General features: G+C 52.6%; 1 pseudogene across 1 annotated transcript in view; it reads left to right on the top strand.

Annotated features, from left to right (window-relative positions):
• LOC146799783 (putative N-acetylated-alpha-linked acidic dipeptidase) overlaps positions 1-19,615 on the top strand; it is a 348,737-nt pseudogene that overhangs the window by 310,587 nt on the left and 18,535 nt on the right. The window contains exon 17 of the transcript XR_014968969.1: positions 4,736-4,821. The product of XR_014968969.1 is annotated as a putative N-acetylated-alpha-linked acidic dipeptidase (transcript). The remainder of the gene's footprint in view (positions 1-4,735; positions 4,822-19,615) is intronic.

Here is a 19,615-nt window from a genome sequence, read left to right as displayed (position 1 = left end):
TGGCTTTGAGAGGGCATGGCACACCCTCTAAGAGGAGCCAGTGTTCCCTCGTGGCCTCAGCTCCTTCTCATCCAGACCGCCTGGGATAGGCTACTCCTCGGTAGCTCAATACCCAGACGTACATGGATCGGGCATAGGATGGGAGGGCCTAGGTGGCATGACCTTGAGGGTGTTCCTGCTGAGTGAGGCACTGTGCTTCAGTTTCCCCTGGGGTTGTGATGCGTGAGTATGAGTTTTGTTTCAGGAGGGCTTTATGTTGCAATAGGCCCCACCCTGAGGGTACCAGGGACCCCTTCCACAAGCCTCTGCTGGAGCACGCATCGCAGAGGGTACCCAGAAAGGATGCTCTCCAGATCCTCATGTGTAGGTTTGGTCCTCCAGGGTGGAGTATCCTACCCTGCGCCTCATCCAGGCACCCAGCAGCTACAGGCTGCTCTACCAGCTGACACTTGAGAGGAGAGCTTGCCCCTGTGCCTGGGTTCAGTCTGGTAGGCAGCCGAAGGTCTGGGCTGGCACCATCAGTCGCTTGTGCCGCTCCGCCATTAATGATCCTTCCGTTTACCTATGGAAACCTTCTTACAACTTTTACTTCCTCTAGATCGGAAAGTTTGATATTCTTCCCCAGCGGGCCAATCTATGGTCCTCATTACACCATCCAATCAGTAGTAGCACCAGGCAGTGTGACAAAGGTCAGGGGCTTAATCAACTCAAACTTATGGGCCGCACTTACATGGAATTCCTTGTTCATGTAAAATATTAGCATTCCCCAATCACTATCACGGTTCAGTGGTTTACCCACATCTGTTGTCGAAGGGTAGGCACATGCTCAGTGCTTAATTTGAACCAGTGGTTTCTGCTGCTCGGCATCAGCACTTTTTTTTGATACTCGAATTTTTATTTTCTTGTGAAAAACAAACTCAAAGAACACATATAACAATCCGATTGAACTGGCATAAAAGTGACAAATCATGGAATCAATGACAGTCAATAACAAGACCCCCCATCCCCTCCCTTGGCCTCCTGCTCCCCCTACCCGTACCCCCCTCCCTAGAATAAGCCCCTAACCATTTCCCCCATACCCTGCGGAACGTTTTGGGACATCCCCGTGCAGCATACAACGTCTGTTCTTCTGCGGCACACCAGTCCACGCCCCTTCTCCATTTAGCACATTTGGGTGGATCAGTCTGTTTCCAGGCGGATGCGATATCCCTTTTAGCCACTACCAGAGCAGTAGTTAGGAGATATTTGTCATTGCGGGAGCCATCCAAACCATCCGTTATCCCCAGCAAAGCCATTTTGGGGTCATGGGGGACCTCCCACCCCAGGACCTCTGTTAATTCAAGTTCAATCTCACCCCAGTAGCTCCCCAAGCGCAGACAATTCCAGACCATATGGAAGAAGTCCGCCGGGTCTACCCCACAGCGGGAGCATGAAGCATCCGGGAAAATGCCTGCATGATAGAGGTGCGCCGGGGTCAGGTAGGCAGCATGCAGGTAATAAAGCTGGATGAGCCGCAGTCTAGCCGATGTGGTAATCGTCCTGGGGGCCATAAGGGCGTCCCTCCAGTCAGCTTCATCCAATGGACCCACCCACGTCTCCCAGCGCTGCCTCAGTCCATCCCAGTTCACCGGGATGTTATTAACCAGGGAACGATAAATACGGGAAATTCCTCCCTTCCCAAGATACCCCAGCATCACCTGAGCCTCAGGCGGGCTGTGGTCGGGAATTCGTGAATCCAGAGGGACGTGAGTCTGGACCGCATGGCGCAGCTGGAGGTATTTATAGAATTGCGAAGGGTGTAACGCAAATCGACCCTGAAGCTCCTGAAAGGAACACATGCGGCTCCCCCGCCACAAGTCACCCAAACGAGATATCCCAAGAAGGTCCCAAGCTCGAAACCCTCTAATCCCGCCACCTCCCGCAGCCAAGTACTATGCCAAAGTGGTGTAACTAGGGTCAGTGTCCTTGACCAGCGGGTATGCCGTAGAGCGGCACGCCGTGCCAAAAAGGGGGCCCGCGGATCACCGCCCCGTGGAGCATGTTTTGGGCATCAGCACTTTATTGTCAATGCCGCTCTTATGACAGCTGGCCACATGGTGGCACTGTTTGTCTTATATTTTTGAGGGACACGACAGCTGTTGTTTAGTAATTAAGTATACATTCAAATCATCTAATGCCTGCCACCCAAAGCTATAAGAATAGCTTAGGCGGCATGTATTAGTCACTTCAATGATTATTTAAACTCTGAATTGTCATGTTGCATGAGTGTGACGGCTAGGAGTGATAGTACTGTGATTGACTGTGCTAGTGGGAGCAATGGGTGGTACCAGCTGCAGTGGCCTACTAATAAGGGCCTGGCACTTCTTTTTTTACAAATTAAGCCCTGCACACGCTGTTCCGCTAAGTGAAGCGTGTGTGCAGCCCCGCATATCCAAGGGCACTGCAGACCTCTTTGCTCAATCTCGTCTGGCGGAACGACACATCTCCCTCTAAGAAGTTCAACACCGACTGCTGGGAGTCACATAACTAGTTAGCATGGAGGAGTCGCGCTCATTGTCATATTTAACCAATAAAATCACTCCACCAACTAAGAACAGCCATGCACCACAACCCACAGATTCGAGAAATGGCTATCAGTCTGTCGTTACTTTCTGTGTCTGGACTGGGTGACGGTTCTAGTGATGAGTCAAATTCAGCCATAGCCTCCATTCCATCAATTCCTTTAAATTCCTTAAAATGCAGCTTTGTAACCATACTCACCCCCGTACCCAAAGACTGTTCAGCGAGTCATGGAACTAAAGCCATCAGATGACTAGTCGGCATCATTTATGGTCGGAACTACGATGTTATCTGAACATCTTTGAACATCTGACTTTCGTTCTTGATTAATGACATTCTTGGGAAATACTTTCTCTATGGTTCAAGAATTTCACCCCTAGCAGCACAATACGAAAAGGCCCCGGCCGCTCCTCTTAATCATGGCTCCAGTTCTATCCTGTTCCATTATTCCGAACTGAAGTATTCAGGTCCTCAAAATTCCAGTACTGTTGTTTTTCGTCATTACCTACCAGAGTCGAGGGTGGGTACTTTGTGCATCTGCTGCCTTCCTTGGATGTGGTAGCCGTTTCTTAGGCTCCCTCTCTGGAATCGACCCTGAGTCCCCATTACCTGTTTTCAACAAGGTAGGCACAGAAAGTACCTTTAAAAGTTGATGGGCAGACATCTGAATGTATTGTCACTGTCACAGGTATGTGCGATCGGCCCGAGGCTATCTAGAGTCACCTATGTGGCCGGGCGAGTCTGGATTGATTTTGGTATGATAAATGCACGTATCCCGGAGGTCAGGGCCTGACTGTATCTATTAGGTCTAGAACAACCACGGTTATCCAAGTAAGAGATGGCATAATCAAAGGCATCATAACTGATGTAATGAGCCATTCACAGTTTCTCTGCACCAGCCATGTGTACTTACAAGAGTACGGTTAATGTTTGAGACAAGCATGTGTTACTGTCAGGACCAACCAGGTACTTGCACCTGCTGGAGTGGGAGCGGTGTGCCTGACCAGGACTGACCTTCACCCCTCTTGAGAGCCTGCTATAAGAGCCCCCGGTCACATAGGCACCAGCGGGTTGAGGTGCAGCCTGAACAAGACACAGGGGTGCAGATCTGGGTGGCAGGGACACCTCACAGAGCGGTCGTATTGAGCTGCTGCAGAAATGTGTTGAGTGGAGAAGGGCAACATCCTACAAATTGGAGGAATTTCACTTGCCATTTGTGTTATTCATGCCCACCGAGTGACGGAGATGGGTATTCAAGCATTTGTATCAGACCACCTGGAGCCCTGGCTAGGCTGCAAGCTTCCAGGAATTCTGAGTACTGAGTAACACCTGGAAGTGATGTTTTTTGATTTTTATTTTAAGTACATAACATCATCAGTGACGTTGGCATGTCACATTTTGCACCACCCTGTGTGCGTGGTAAATGTCTCACAGATGTAATTATGCACGCTTCAAATTATACTTTTATGCCCTGCCCTAGTTCCAGGTGTGCACTGCCCTGGGAACTGGGACGGTATCTTTTTCTTCTGCTTCTGAGTACTACTTTTACTGTTAATGTATCTTTTGGATATATGGTACAGCGCCACAAAGCCTGAAATGGACTTGTCTGCACTAATCAAAAGCCATAAATGAATAAATATTTTCTTTTCAAAATGAGGAGTTGTGAAAGGCAGTGCCTTGATAGTTTATAACGTTGTTACGCCCTCTACAACTCAGGGCCTCCTTCAGGGCTTTGGCAGAACCCTATAAATCCTAGATATGGCGGCTGTCCCGTGCCGGGGAGCAGATTCATCTCTCCGCTGACCTGGTGGGATGAGGGGCCACCTTCTAAGAGCTTAAGAAGATCAAAATGGGGCTAAATAAAGGGGAGTGGCCACTGATGTGACCCAGTGGTCTGTGGCAAACATGAACCACTGGATTAAGGGTTACCCATGGTAACTCAGTGGTTCCCCCAACTTTAAATAGAGTTTGGGAGGGCCACTGGATTGTAGCATTCCTCTCGGCCCCCCAAACCCCGACTGAGGTCTACAGTCCATACTGTTTTGATACTGTTTAATAGTTATGGTTCTTTTTTGTTTTAAATAAAGCTGATATTCAAAATGTAAAACTAAAGTACTTTTGTGACTGTCTATGTTCCACAAGTGAAGGATTCATTGTGTTTCTGTCTCTGTTGCAGCCCCTTAGAAGTCCGCAGAGTGAATGACCAACTCTGGAGAGAGCGTTCATTGACCCGTTGGGCATAGCTGGAGAGCCCACCTACAGGTACTGAGGTACCCCGGGGTGCCTCAGGAATATAAGGGCTGGTGGTACACTGAGGGGGGCTGTGGTCCACAAATTCCCGGTATAGGAGGCACTCCAGGATGGTTCTCCACGAATACAGGGACAGGAGGTACTGGTGGATGACCCCAACCCTCAAATAATGCAGCTTAAATAAATATTGGGGGTACTCTTGGAGGCCTCAAAAGTACAGGTAGTATGGGTACTCAGGGAGTGTGCCCACAAATGCAAGGACAGGAGGTACTGGTGGGTGAAACTCTCCCCTCCAAATATAGCCAATATACAAATTGGGGGTATTATGGGATTCCCCGAAGTGCAGACACTGAGGCAGACGAAGATAAGCCCCCAAATACAGGTATTGGAGATACTGCCGCACGTCATAACACATGTATGTGCTGTGGTACTTCTCAGGGACTTGAGACAATGCGTTGTGCCCTACCCAAACAGAGGGGCTGGGAGTCAGTTGCCCTTTATAATGTCTCTGTAGCATGTGACTTGGCATGTTTATGTCCCTGTGCTATGGGTGCTGGGCCTCTTTAAGTTCCTGTCTGTAGCACGTGACTTGGCATGTTTATGTTCCTGTGCTGTGGGTGCTGGTCCTCTTTCAGTTCCTGCTGTAGCACGTGACTTGGCATGTTTATGTCCATGTGCTGTGGGTGCTGGTCCTCTTTAAGTTCCTGCTGTAGCACGTGACTTGGCATGTGTATGTCCCTGTGCTATGGGTGCTGGTCCTCTTTAAGTTCCTGCTGTATGGGAGTTAGTTCTGTAGTTCACAAATAGGGTGGTCGGTGCCCTGAAGGTGATGGCTTGGCAGATCAGGCTGGGCTGTTCCCATAAGGATCAGGGTCAAGACTGATTTGCATATGGCTGGGTCCAAACAGGGGGGTGTCATGGTGTGCAAGAGCACAATGGCTTGGGAAGCAGCCCGAGTGACTGCCAATGGATGAGATTAATTCAAGCACTTCATCCTTCACCTTGCTGTTTTCGCATCTGTAGATGATGATTGGTTTCCTATAGCGGAAGTAAAGTGTGGGTGATATAGTGTAGGTGAGAGACAGTGCCAGCGTCTCCACTTGTTGGTGGTAAGAGGAGTGGCTGAGGAACTATTTGTGGAAAATATCCTGTTTAACACCTTTGGTGTGTTAAGAGCAGTGAGTGATGCCCTACTGGAGTGAGATAGTGTGGTTGATGATCTGTATGCGGTAAAAGATGTGGTTCATGCCCTCTCTGTGGTAAGTCATGTGGTTCATGCCCTATAGTTGGTAAGTGGTGTGGTACTGCCCTGTAGTTGGAACGTGGTGTGGTTGATGGCCTGTAATTGGTAATAGGTGTTGTTGAGTGGTAAGTGGTGTAATTGATGCTCTATAGTTGGTAAGTGGTGTGGTAATGCCCTGTAGTTGGTAAGTGGTGTGGTTGATGCCCTATAGTTGGTAAGTGATGTGGTTGATACCCTGTAGTTGGTAAGTTGTGTGGTTGATGCCCTGTAGTTGGTAAGAGGTGTGGTTGAGGCCCTGTTGTTGTTGGTAAGAGGTGTGATTCATGCTCTCTCTGTTATAGGAGGTGTGGTTCATGCCCTCCCTGTGGTAAGTGTTTGGTTGAATCCTCTAGGTGGTAAAAGGTGTGGTCAATGCCCTGTTGTTGGTAAAAGGTGTGGTCGATGTCCTGCATATGATAAGCAGAGTGGTTGATGCGCTGTATGTATAACGTGTGGTTCATGCCCTGTAGGCAGGCAGTAGTGTGGTTGATGCCCTCCAGGTGTTAGGAACAGTGATTGTATGTTGAAGATAATCATCCTGAAGCCTTCTTGGTGGTAGTGCCATGGCTGATGCTCTGTATATGGCGGCATTGTGGTTTGGGCCCTGTAGGTAGGCGATAACCTGACTAATGCTCTGTAGGTGAGAAGGGATGTTCTCTATGCGTGAAATACTGTAGGTGGTAAGAGGTGTCCTCTATATGTGAAATGGGGTAGGTGGTAAGGGGTGTCCTCTGTGTGAAATGGGGTAGGTGGTAAGAGGTGTCCTCTGTGTGTGAAATGGGGTAGGTGGTAAGGGGTGTCCTTCATGCATGAAATGGGGTAGGTGGTAAGAGGTGTCCTCTGTGTGTGAAATGGGGTAGGTGGTAAGGGGTTTTCTCTATGCGTGAAATGGGGTAGGTGGTAAGAGGTGTCCTTCATGCATGAAATGGGGTAGGTGGTATAGGGGTATCCTCTATGCATGAAATGGGTTTGGTGGTAAGAGGTGTCTTCTGTGCGTGAAATGGGGTAGGTGGTAAGAGGTGTCCTGTGTGTCTGAAATGGGGTAGTGGGGTAGGTGGTAAGGCGTGTCCTCTGTGTGTGAAATGGGGTAGGTGGTAAGAGATATTCCTCTGTGTGTGAAACGGGGTAGTTGGTAAGAGGTGTCCTCTGTGTGGGAAATGCGGTATGTGTTAAGGAGTGTCCTCTGTGTGTGAAATGTGGAAGTTGGTAAGAGGTTTCCTCTGTGCGTGAAATGGGGTAGGTGGTAAGGGGTTTCCTCTGTGCGTGAAATGGGTAGGTGGTAAGTGGTGTGTCTCTTGTCTATAGCTTGGGGAGGCAAGGCTCCTTGGGCAGTGAGAGCCGAGAAAGGAGAGGCTTCGAAACAAAGGATTTGGAAGACTGCCGCTCCGGTGTGGTGCGGTAAGGGGGAGGGGGGTAACAGATTGGTCTGTTATTCACCTAGTCAGCCCCTCATTGTACTGTAAGTCACCTTGACTTTGCGGACTTTGTCGAGGACCTTCTCTTTGAATTGTTTGGTATACTTTTGTTTATTCCCTGGATAGTTTTGCGTCCTTTCCTCCAGGGCAGGGGTATAGAGTTCAGGGTTCTGGATGTGTGGTGCCTCAGTATTTGTGCTATTTAGGGCAGCGGCGGCACTTGCTGAGTGCCTTCGCGCCCGGTGCTTTTCTCACGACCAGCCTTCTGGTTATTTGACGGACTACTGTAGGGGCAGTCTCTGTGATATATCTTATCCTGAAACGAAGTCCCACACCACATCTAGGTATTATTTAGAGCTGAATACAGAGCCAGGCACTGTGTCTAAAGGTGTCTCAGAAAGGAGTTACCCAGCGGCCAGTCTTGTTACATTTAGTAATCATTCAACTACAATAAGCAAATTCAGGTATGAGATCGCCCCTTACTCCATGGAGTTAGTCACACAGCAGTCTGGGCAATCTGAGGAAAAAGAGAATCAGCCCGCCAAGGGGGGTCCACCAAAGCTAAATACATCTGTACTTGGTGCCCCTGCCACTGAGGTACCAATGGGCAAAAGATACAAATTAAGATTGAGAACCTCCTGCGCACCAACCTAAACAGCCTTGTAAAGCAAAGGAGACTTCAGTAAATATTCCCAAGCATAGGAAACCTCTCTATAAATCTGGGAAATCTACTCCTGTGAAGGGCAGGAAGAAAAATAAGAACCAGCTCCTCTCAAATTGACTCCCTCACTTAGGTCGTACTTTATGGTTAACACTCAGGGCAATATGGAATCCGTAAAACAGGCTGCATCAGTGCCAGTGTCAGGCGAATCCCTGGAACGAAATCCTGCCATTTCTCTTTCTAACCGATTCTCTCCGTTAAGTGAGACAGCCACTGTGGCGGGGGGGCTGTCAAGATGAACGAGATGAGCTAGGGGACACGTCTTCAGTGGTAGCAGTACAGAGCTCGGACACATTACATGGGATGCTAAGGCAGATATCGACGGAGATTGGAGTTTGCTTCTCCACCTCCGAAACAAATCAGAAGAAGATTCAAGATACCTGCAACAGCTTAGAGGAAAACTTGTCGGCTCTGACGCATCGGATGGAGGCACTTGGCAGAGAGATTGGAGAGGCTCGAAAATATCTAGAGAAGGAACAATATCAGGATTTTAGACTTAAAAGAAGGGCTGGAAGGTGATAATTTAAAATCTTATGTTATAGACATTTTGACTAAAGCCTTCCCCCAGGTCGCCACAGCCCCTGTTTGGGAAACTGAGATTCAGCGAGTCCATAGGGACCCCTTTAAGTTGAATTCTGCTCGGAAAAAGCCTAGTAAAGACCTAGTATAAATCCAATCCTATCTTCTTAAGGAACAACTATTGGGGGCGGCCCTTAAAGTTAAGACTATACAGGTCCAGGATTAGGCCTGGGCGGTATATTCCGTTCCGCTAGCGGAATTTACTGAATTTGGTAATTTTGTGTTACGCGGAGAACGTGGAATTGCCCAAAATTCTGCGTTCCGCGGCTTTGCGGAATTTTTTGCTTGTTCGCGTTCCCAAAATGCGTGTTCCCGAGATATTCCCCCCCCGAGCACGCAAACAGCGATCGCGGACAGGAAAAACGTATCGCAAACAAGCAATTCCGCGTTGTTGGACAGGCCACACGAAGGGCTTGCTCCCTCCCCGCACGACAGGGCCCGAGCTCCGGCCCACCAGGCATAACCCACGAAAAGCACCTGTACCCCGTCTCCCGACGGATCTTCTGCCCTCGGACCTCTACTCATCACGGGGCCCAGCCCCACCGGCTCCCCCGGCCGGGTCAAGCCGCCATCTTGGGCCCTGCACCACGAGGCCGCGTGGCCTCGGCCCGACCCTAACCCCGGGCCTGGCCGACCCCGACATCCCGGCACCACCCTCCACCCAGGAGGTGAGCGGACCACTTGGCAGGTCAATGGGAGAACGAAGTGTCAAGAGCTCTTCCCCCCGCCAGGTGCCGATCGCCTCCAGCTCCCCCAGGCGCGGGCTCCACCCCCTGCTGGGTGTCTGGACACCTTCATCCCGGGCCCTCCGACCTCCAAGTGCGAGGGTCCGGACATCAAAGGGCGCCTGCCCTATAACTGGGGCAACTCCGGAGCAGGAAGGCAGTTGTATCCTGGAGTCGAGAGACACCGAGAGAACTCAGCCTTGACGGACTACTGGCGCTGCCGTAGCCGCTCTTGTGAACCATCGTCCTGCCTGCTGGCGCTGCCGCGGCTCTCTGCAACATCCATCCTCGTCGGGACCTGCTGGCGCTGCCGCGGCCCGTTGTAACGACCATCCTCGTCGGGACCTGCTGGCGCTGCCGCGGCCCGTTGTAACGACCATCCTCACCGGGACCTGCTGGCGCTGCCGCGGACCGTACATCGACCATCTTTCCGGGACCTGCTGGCGCTGCCGCGGACCGTGTACCGACATCTCAACCGGGACCTGCTGGCGCTGCCGCGGCCCGTACCAACTAAACCACCAAGCTCGAGGATTGTGAGCTGATCATCCCCTCATCCGAACTACCTGACTGGTAGACAGACTGTCCCGCTACCCCTTACCCTGCTTTGAGAGACTTGAATCGAGGGGACCCCTGGGTCCAGACCTCCTTGTACCATTCAACCGTACCTTAAGAAGTGCTTATAAAGAACACTGAACCTTACCCGTGTGTGGTATCTGTCTGTGGGGGGGGAAGTTACTTGTCTGTACGATCGCTGGAGACGGCTCTCCCCGGAGACCTCTCCTCCTGACCCCGGCCGACCCTCCCGGTCCGTCTACCCTTTCTAACATTGGTGGCCAGCGGCGCGATCCGAATCAACGCGTAATCGTACAGAGAGTAGCTCACCCCACGACAAAAAAACACGATGTCAGCCAAAGATAGCAGCTCCACCGAGAATTTCCAAATGGATAAATTAGAAGAATACAACCACCGCGAACTGAGACAATTCTGCATAGAACTTGGCATTGCTACCACCGGCCTGAGTACCAAGGATGATCTAAAGCACGCCCTAGAGTCATGGACAGAAACGGGGGTCGCCGGACCCTCCGACCAAAGCAGCATCACACCAGAGGGGAACGCCACGGCTCCCGAGGAGCGGGGAACGGGCCTCTCGCAGGAGGAGATCCGAGAAAGAGAAAGAACCAGATTGCACGAGTTGGAAATGGCACGACTCAAGATGGATGGGGAACTCAAGTTAGCTGAACAGAAACTCAACCTCGAGCATATGCGGCTCCGAGATGAACGAGAAGAGAAACAGAGACAGAGAGAGCTGGAGGAGAAAAAAATAACGCTCGAGCACGAGCGCCAACTAGCAGAGATAGAACTTCGGAAACAGAATAAAGAACTGGGGGTGCCTGAGCGACCACACACCCCGGGGCCAATCGAGAAAAAAGTCCACATCCCCAAGGATGTTGTCCGCGAGTATGTCCGAGAAGACGACATACAACAGTGGTTTAAAGCCTACGAGATCGCCATGACCTCCCACCGGATCGACCGGAGTGATTGGGGAGCCGGACTTTGGGGGAGGTTTATCAACGAGGGTCGCGATGCCCTACTGCAGCTCCCAGATCACCAAATGTCGTCCTACGACCACATGAAGGCTGCCCTCCTCACCCGCTACGGCCTCACACCCGAGATGTACCGCCAGAGGTTCAGAGATTGCACCCGGATCCCAGGTACAACTTGGGTAGAATACGTGAACTATTTCAGCCGTGCCTTCGAGGGTTGGATAAAGGGGAGCCATGTCACCACCTACGAACAACTCTTTAACCTTATGGTATGGGAGCACCTGTCGAACAACTGCTTCGTCGAGCTCAGGCAGCACCTCCTCGACAGTAAGCTGACTGACCCCCGGCAGCTCGCCGCCGAAGCTGACCGATGGGAAAGCACCCGAGTGGGCCGGAGGGGGCCACACGAACAGAACAGAAGCAACCAAGGCCAGCACCGTCCTCGGGGAGGAGGAGGGGGCCAGGGGCGAGGGAGAGACGCCTTGCCAGCAACACCCGTGGCCAGCACCCCGCCTCCGGCCGGCCGGGGCAACCCCCCGTGGCGTCCTGGGGTCCGAACCAACGTCACGTGCCACCGATGCCAGCGAGTCGGCCACTACGCCAATGACCCGAGCTGCCCGCAGAACCAAACACCCAAGCCCCGCCAGGTAGCTGCCGCCGCCCTGGGGGAAGAGCAATCATCGGAGGAACCAGAAGAGTATGAGCCGGCCCAGCAAGAGTGGGAACCGGCCGCCATGGTCCTGGCGTGCTTAGGGGGAAGAGACATGGTCCCGCGGGCTCCCCTACCCGCTAACACCAGGAAATACGGTCAGTGGGTGACCATTAATGGACAGCGAGCCGAGGCCTTGCGTGACACAGGCGCCAGTGTGACGGCCGTCCGCTGTCACCTGGTGAAGCCCGAGCAGATCCTGCCGAACATTCTCTGCCCCGTCCGCTCGGCAGACAACTCTGAAAGTATGTGTCAAATGGCCTGCGTCCCATTCGAATGGGGAGGGGTCTCCGGCCTGTTGAAGGTGACGGTCCGGGACGATGCCCCCGTGGACTGCCTCCTGGGGAATGACCTCGAGAGTTCCCCGTGGGCCACCGTTGAGAGAAGAGAGCACCTGGGGATGCTGGGCCTCCCGGACTGGGCCTGCATAACCACCCGGTCCATGGCCGCCCGTGCCGTCCCTCGATCAGAAGAACCGGAATGGCCGGCACCTCCGCCCCCGGTCGCCCCAGTAGAAGACAACGACAATGCCTGCCTCCCAGACCCGACGACCACAGGGGACGCGCCACCCCAGGACCTTCCTGACCTGGCTCAGTGGCGTCAAGAAGGGGGGCCCACCCAAGAACAGTTCCGCCAGGAACAAAAGACCTGTCCCTCCCTCGAGGGACTCCGCCAACAAGCCAGAGCCCAGAACGCAGGGGACTCCACCGGAACTCACTGGGTCTACTGGGATAACGACCTGCTATACAGCGAGCAAAGAATCGCCGAGCTGGGGGCCGGTCGAGTACTGGTGGTACCTCTCCGCTTCAGAGACTTTCTGCTCAACCTGGCCCACGATGTCCCCCTGGCTGGACACCTGGGCCAGGACAAAACGTACAGCCGCCTAGTGACCCACTTTTTCTGGCCGAAAATGAGGAACGACGTCCTGAACCACTGCCGATCTTGCCCCACATGCCAAGCAGCGGGAAGAGTGGTCGGAAGCTGAAAGCCCCTCTGCAACCCTTCCCTGTGGTCACCACCCCGTTCGAGAGGGTGGGGATAGACATTGTGGGGCCTCTGGACCCCCGCACGGCACAAGGACACAGGTTCATCTTAGTACTGGTGGACCATGCCACCCGCTACCCCGAGGCGGTGCCCCTACGGACCGTGACAGCTCCGGTGGTTGGCCGGGCCCTAATGGGGATCTTCTCCCGGGTAGGCTTCCCCCGAGAAGTCGTCAGCGACCGAGGCACGAACTTTATATCCAAATACATGAAGTCCCTCTGGCAACAATGCGGGGTCACCTACAGATTCACGACCCCCTATCACCCCCAAGGGAACGGACTAGTGGAGCGTTTTAACCGCACTCTCAAGGGGATGATTGGGGGATTGGAAGAGCCCCTCCGTCGCCAGTGGGATGTACTACTCCCGTGCCTCCTCTTCGCCTACCGAGAAGTTCCCCAGAAGTCCCTCGGTTTTAGCCCTTTCGAACTCCTGTACGGGCACCCTGTGCGAGGGCCCCTCAGCCTAGTAAAAGAAGGTTGGGAGATGGCCCCCCTAAAGACCCCTCCAGACGTCTTCAAATACATCCTGGCCCTACGCAATCAGACCCGGCGCTTCAGAGAGATGGCCAAAGCGAACCTCGAGGCCAGCCAGGAGGACATGAAGAGGTGGTATGATCACCATGCCTCCTCCGTTGAGTTCGAGCCTGGACAACAAGTATGGGTGATGTCCCCCACCGAACCATGTGCCTTGCAAGATAAGTGGACGGGGCCCTTCAAAGTGGTCGAGCGCAAAAGCCCCGTCACTTACCTCATCGACCTGGGGACCTCCCGGAACCCCCTCCGGGTCCTCCACACCAACCGACTCAAACCACACTTTGTGCGCTCAGAACTCAGCCTCCTGATGGCTACGGACAGTGGGGCAGAGGAAGACTCCGAACCCCTCCCGGATCTTCTGAAAACTCAGGAGAATGACGGTTCCGTGGACGGGGTCCGGCTCTCTGACGCCCTCACTTCGGAGCAACGCCAGGGCTGCCGGAACCTCCTGCTGCAGTTCGCTACCCTGTTCTCCCTCACCCCCGGGGTCACCCCTTGGTGTTTGCACGACGTGGACACCGGGGACAGTCCCCCTGTCCGACACCGGGCCTACCGCGTACCAGATCGGGTACGGGCCTGCATACAGGAGGAAGTGGCCAAGATGCTCACAATCGGGGTCATCGAGCCCTCAGACAGTCCCTGGGCCAGTCCGGTTGTATTGGTTCCCAAAGCCGCTGCCCCCGGCACCGCACCTGAACTGAGATTCTGCGTCGACTACCGGGGCTTGAACGCTGTCACCCGGACCGACGCTCATCCGATTCCCCGAGCAGACGAGCTGATCGACCGGCTGGGGGCCGCCCGCTACCTTAGTATCTTCGACCTAACAGCGGGCTACTGGCAGATCAGCCTCACACCCAGGGCTCAGGAACGGTCAGCCTTCTCTACCCCCGATGGCCACTACCAATTCAAGGTCATGCCCTTCGGCATGAAGAATGCCCCCGCCACGTTTCAACGCCTCGTGAACCAGGTCTTGGCGGGGCTCGAAGAGTTCAGCGCTGCCTACCTGGACGATATCGCTGTATACAGCCGCCACTGGCCCGACCACCTCCGTCACCTCCAAGAGGTCCTACAGGCCCTCCAGCGGGCCGGCCTCACAATTAAGGCCGGCAAGTGCCAAATTGGCCAAGGGTCTGTGACCTACCTTGGGCACCAAGTGGGAAGCGGCCTGGTGGCCCCGCTACAACTTAAGATTGCTGCCATCCAGTCCTGCCAGCCCCCCGTCACCCAGACCGAGGTCCGAGCCTTCTTGGGGCTCACCGGCTACTACCGGCGGTTCGTGAAAGACTACGGCAGCATCGTGGGGCCCCTCACGGGTCTCACGTCCAAGAACCAGCCGAAGCGGGTTAACTGGACCCCCGATTGTCAAGCGGCCTTCGAGAAGCTGAAGGCCGCCCTGTGCACCGCCCCTGTGCTCCAGGCCCCCGATTACAGTCAGGAATTCGTGGTACAGACCGACGCCTCCGACCACGGCATCGGAGCCGTCCTTTCTCAGTTAAACCCCGAGGGTCATGACCAGCCGGTGGCCTTCATCAGTCGACGTCTCCTGGCCCGAGAACAGCGCTGGAGCACCATCGAGAGGGAGGCCTTCGCAGTGGTGTGGGCCCTCAAAAAGCTCCGGCCCTATCTCTTCGGTACCCACTTCCGGGTACAAACCGACCATCGACCCCTGCAGTGGCTGATGCAGATGCGGGGGGAGAACCCAAAACTCTTGCGCTGGTCCATTTCCCTGCAGGGAATGGACTTCACTGTGGAGCACCGACCAGGCCAAGACCACGCCAACGCGGATGGCCTGTCCCGCTTTTTCCGCCTCGACGAAGAGAGTCCCCAAGGAGATGGGTGACTCTCCCCGCCTTCAGCTGGGGGGGACGCATGTTGGACAGGCCACACGAAGGGCTTGCTCCCTCCCCGCACGACAGGGCCCGAGCTCCGGCCCACCAGGCATAACCCACGAAAAGCACCTGTACCCCGTCTCCCGACGGATCTTCTGCCCTCGGACCTCTACTCATCACGGGGCCCAGCCCCACCGGCTCCCCCGGCCGGGTCAAGCCGCCATCTTGGGCCCTGCACCACGAGGCCGCGTGGCCTCGGCCCGACCCTAACCCCGGGCCTGGCCGGCCCCGACATCCCGGCACCACCCTCCACCCAGGAGGTGAGCGGACCACTTGGCAGGTCAATGGGAGAACGAAGTGTCAAGAGCTCTTCCCCCCGCCAGGTGCCGATCGCCTCCAGCTCCCCCAGGCGCAGGCTCCACCCCCTGCTGGGTGTCTGGACACCTTCATCCCGGGCCCTCCGACCTCCAAGTGCGAGGGTCCGGACATCAAAGGGCGCCTGCCCTATAACTGGGGCAACTCCGGAGCAGGAAGGCAGTTGTATCCTGGAGTCGAGAGACACCGAGAGAACTCAGCCTTGACGGACTACTGGCGCTGCCGAAGCCGCTCTTGTGAACCATCGTCCTGCCTGCTGGCGCTGCCGCGGCTCTCTGCAACATCCATCCTCGTCGGGACCTGCTGGCGCTGCCGCGGCCCGTTGTAACGACCATCCTCGTCGGGACCTGCTGGCGCTGCCGCGGCCCGTTGTAACGACCATCCTCACCGGGACCTGCTGGCGCTGCCGCGGACCGTACATCGACCATCTTTCTGGGACCTGCTGGCGCTGCCGCGGACTGTGTACCGACATCTCAACCGGGACCTGCTGGCGCTGCCGCGGCCCATACCAACTAAACCACCAAGCTCGAGGATTGTGAGCTGATCATCCCCTCATCCGAACTACCTGACTGGTAGACAGACTGTCCCGCTACCCCTTACCCTGCTTTGAGAGACTTGAATCGAGGGGACCCCTGGGTCCAGACCTCCTTGTACCATTCAACCGTACCTTAAGAAGTGCTTATAAAGAACACTGAACCTTACCCGTGTGTGGTATCTGTCTGTGGGGGGGGAAGTTACTTGTCTGTACGATCGCTGGAGACGGCTCTCCCCGGAGACCTCTCCTCCTGACCCCGGCCGACCCTCCCGGTCCGTCTACCCTTTCTAACACGCGTGTTTGCGGAATTTCTGTGTGTTCGCCGAGATTTTTTACTGTTTCGCGTAGCTTCGCGTAGCGCGACAACGCAAATTCCACCCACCTCTATCCAGGATGCCTCCTTCAGAATACAGTCAGATATTTCCCGGGTTACGGAAGATAGGAGATGGGAATTGAGTAAGCAGATGGATACATTAAGGGACGAGGGAGCTCAAGTTCAGCTGCGGTTTCCTGCAATTCTAAAAGTTGTATGGGCTAATAAAATGTATAACTTTAGGTTCCCGGAGGAATTAGATAGCTTCTTGGCACAAACCAAATCCAACTTATATTTTATAGATTAAGGAAATCAACGTCTATTGTTATTTTGGTTTTTCTATTTATGTAGGAGGCTGGAGGGCTCCGGCTCGAAAGGCAATAGTCTATTGCCGATGGGTAGTCAGGGAGGGTTCCTGTGGGAGGGTTGGGGGATTTTTCATGTTTGTTGGTGGGGAGCATTGGGAAAAAATAAAAAAAAGATGACATAACAACAGTCTCATGTGACATAACAACCTCCAGTGAGTGCAGCAGAGGGTGGAGTCAGGACAATGGTTGGGGATACATTAGCTCGGGGAGGGAATCGGCATCTTGAATTTTTAAGTTGGAATGTTAATGGTTTAAGAGTTAGAGGAAGACAGCGCCTGATTCTCCAGTACATAAAAAATAGTTCCGCTAGGATCCTTATGATCCAGGAGACCCATCTCTTACAATCAGAATTTAAAGCATTATTTGGTAAACAAAGATGGGTTGATAAGATTATAGCCTAGGACCAGCTATGTTGCTCGAAGGGGGTTGCTGTTATACTTAAAGCGAATTCAGGAGTCGAGCTCATTAAATCCCAGGTAGATAATAGAGGACGCTGGGTTATTGCGGAAATTAAATGTCAGGAGTCTAAATACACTCGAGCTAGTCAATATGGTCCTAATGAGGGCGACATCATGCCTCTGAACAATCTTTGTCTTGCCTTGGTCAATTATGAGGCTCCTCTGATATTGGGAGGAGACTTCAATGTGCTTTTAAATAACAAGCTAGATAGGTCCCCCCTTGAACACATGTAGCAGTGCCGCACGTTAAAGCTCATCTTTTGACTATGCTAACATTTTTTAACCTCTGTGATGTATGGCAGAAAAAAATGGGTGAGATTAGGGAGTACTCCTTTTGTAGTAAGAAGAATTCTCTTAATTCCAGAATTGATTATATATTTATGGAGCACTCAGAACTCGATAAAGTAAGTTTAATCGAATATTTGCTCATGCACCTTTCTGATCAGGGTGCCATAGCTCTCACTTTGAACTCCCTCTAGAGTTCCCCCTGAGGAGATGGACTTTAAATAGGTGATTTCTTCTGCAATCTTCAACTCCAGGTTTTTTTAGTTTAGAAACAGCTATCTTCTTTCAAGACAACTTGGGCTCGGCCCCTTTGCATATTGTGTGGGATACCTTTAAGGCTTGGCTGAGAGGGACACTAAAAGGGGCAGTTATGGGCTGGGCTAGGGCCGAGAGGAAAGAGCTGGCTGACTTAGAACTACAGCTAGCAGGGGCAGAAGCAGACCTCCTGGAACAGAGAATGGTAACTTAATAAAGAGAGTGGAAGAGTTGCAGTTGAACTTCAGACTTAAGTCTGAAGAGATTTTACTTCAAAAATGGGAGGCTAGTAAAATGAGTGATATTGAGCAAGGGGAGAACTGTGGCAAGCTTCTCGCCATGAAGAGCAGAGTTGATAGATCTTATAATTACATTAGTAAGATTAAAGTTGGCACACACACCACAGAGGATAAAGGGAATATAGAACAGGCTTTTGCGCAATTCTTCCAGGAGCTATATCGAGAAGATCTTCAGGTTGCGGAGGAACACATTGATAGTTGGCTCAAGGAGAAACAGCTTCCATAAATAACTGAGGATAGTCAAAAAATTCTTAGACTAGAAATAACAGGGAGTGAGATATTAACTGTTCTAGACAGAGCTAAGAAAGGGAAAGCGGCAGGCCCCGATGCGATCCCGATTGAGGTTTATGCCATATTGAGGGAAGAGGTTATCCCGGTCTGGTTGAAACTGTATAATGAGACCTTAGAGGGCACCTCCCCTTTACCGGACTCCTGGAGTGATGCGGTTATTACTCTGAGTCTGAAGCCCGGCACGGATCCGACCCAGTGCCAGTCACATCGGCCAATTTCATTATTAAATGTCGATTATAAAATCTTTGCAGGGATTTTGAATATTCAGCTTTGTAAGATCATAGGACCAATAATCCACGAAGATCAAAAGGGTTTTCTTCCGGGCAGGCTGATGTCGGAACTGGTGCACACTTTAATTGGGGCGGCTGATCTGGCATCGTCACAGGGTCTCCGTCTTTCAATTATTACTGTCGACGCGGCCAAAGCCTTCGACTGTGTGAATTGGCAACGGTTTTAGGGAAGTTCTAAAAATATATATAAATCCCCCCGAGCTCAGATTCTGGTTATTGGTAGCCATTCTCCTGTTGTTAAAATAGGGCGTGGCACTAGGCAGGGCTGCCCATTGTCCCCCATTCCTTTTGATGTATATATCGAGCCTTTAGCCCGGAGTTTAAGACTGAATAAGAAGATTGCTCCTTTTGCAGTAAATTGGTTTGTGGGGAAATTAGCGCTATACTCAGATGACTTAATTTTATTATCCTCAAATGTCAACATTACACTTCTGGAGCTTCTTGTTGAAGCCCAGATCTTTGGGAAATTCTTGGGCTATGAAATTAATAACGACAAGACTGAGGTAATGGCATGGCACATCGCTGATCAGGAGGGGATTTTCGCCAGGGAGCTCAGCTATCTTGGAGTTATAATAACCCAGGATCTCGGAGAAATTCCAAAAACTAATTTAGACAGAGTTTCGAAAGAGGTTGATGTTATATTAAAAAGATGGCAGAATATCCCGCTCCCCAAGTACGGACGGGTTAACTTGATTAAAATGTGCGTGCTTCCGAAATATACTTATCTGTTTAATAACATCCCGAGCATTTGCAAAAGTTGACCTACTTAAAATTCAGGGCAAGATATCCTCCTTTATTTGGGCAGTTAAAGGAATCAGGCTGTCCTGGAAAAAAAATTAAGGCGCATCGGGGCATGGGCTTACCATACCTCCAGCTGTATTGTTGGGCCTACCAACTAAAAAACTGTAAGATGTTACTGCTTACTCCAGATGACTCGCTGATTGGCACTATGTTTA

This window comes from Triturus cristatus, chromosome 9 (assembly GCF_964204655.1).
Source record: "Triturus cristatus chromosome 9, aTriCri1.1, whole genome shotgun sequence".
Taxonomy (NCBI): domain Eukaryota; kingdom Metazoa; phylum Chordata; class Amphibia; order Caudata; family Salamandridae; genus Triturus; species Triturus cristatus.
This window is presented reverse-complemented; position numbering and strand designations above follow the sequence as displayed.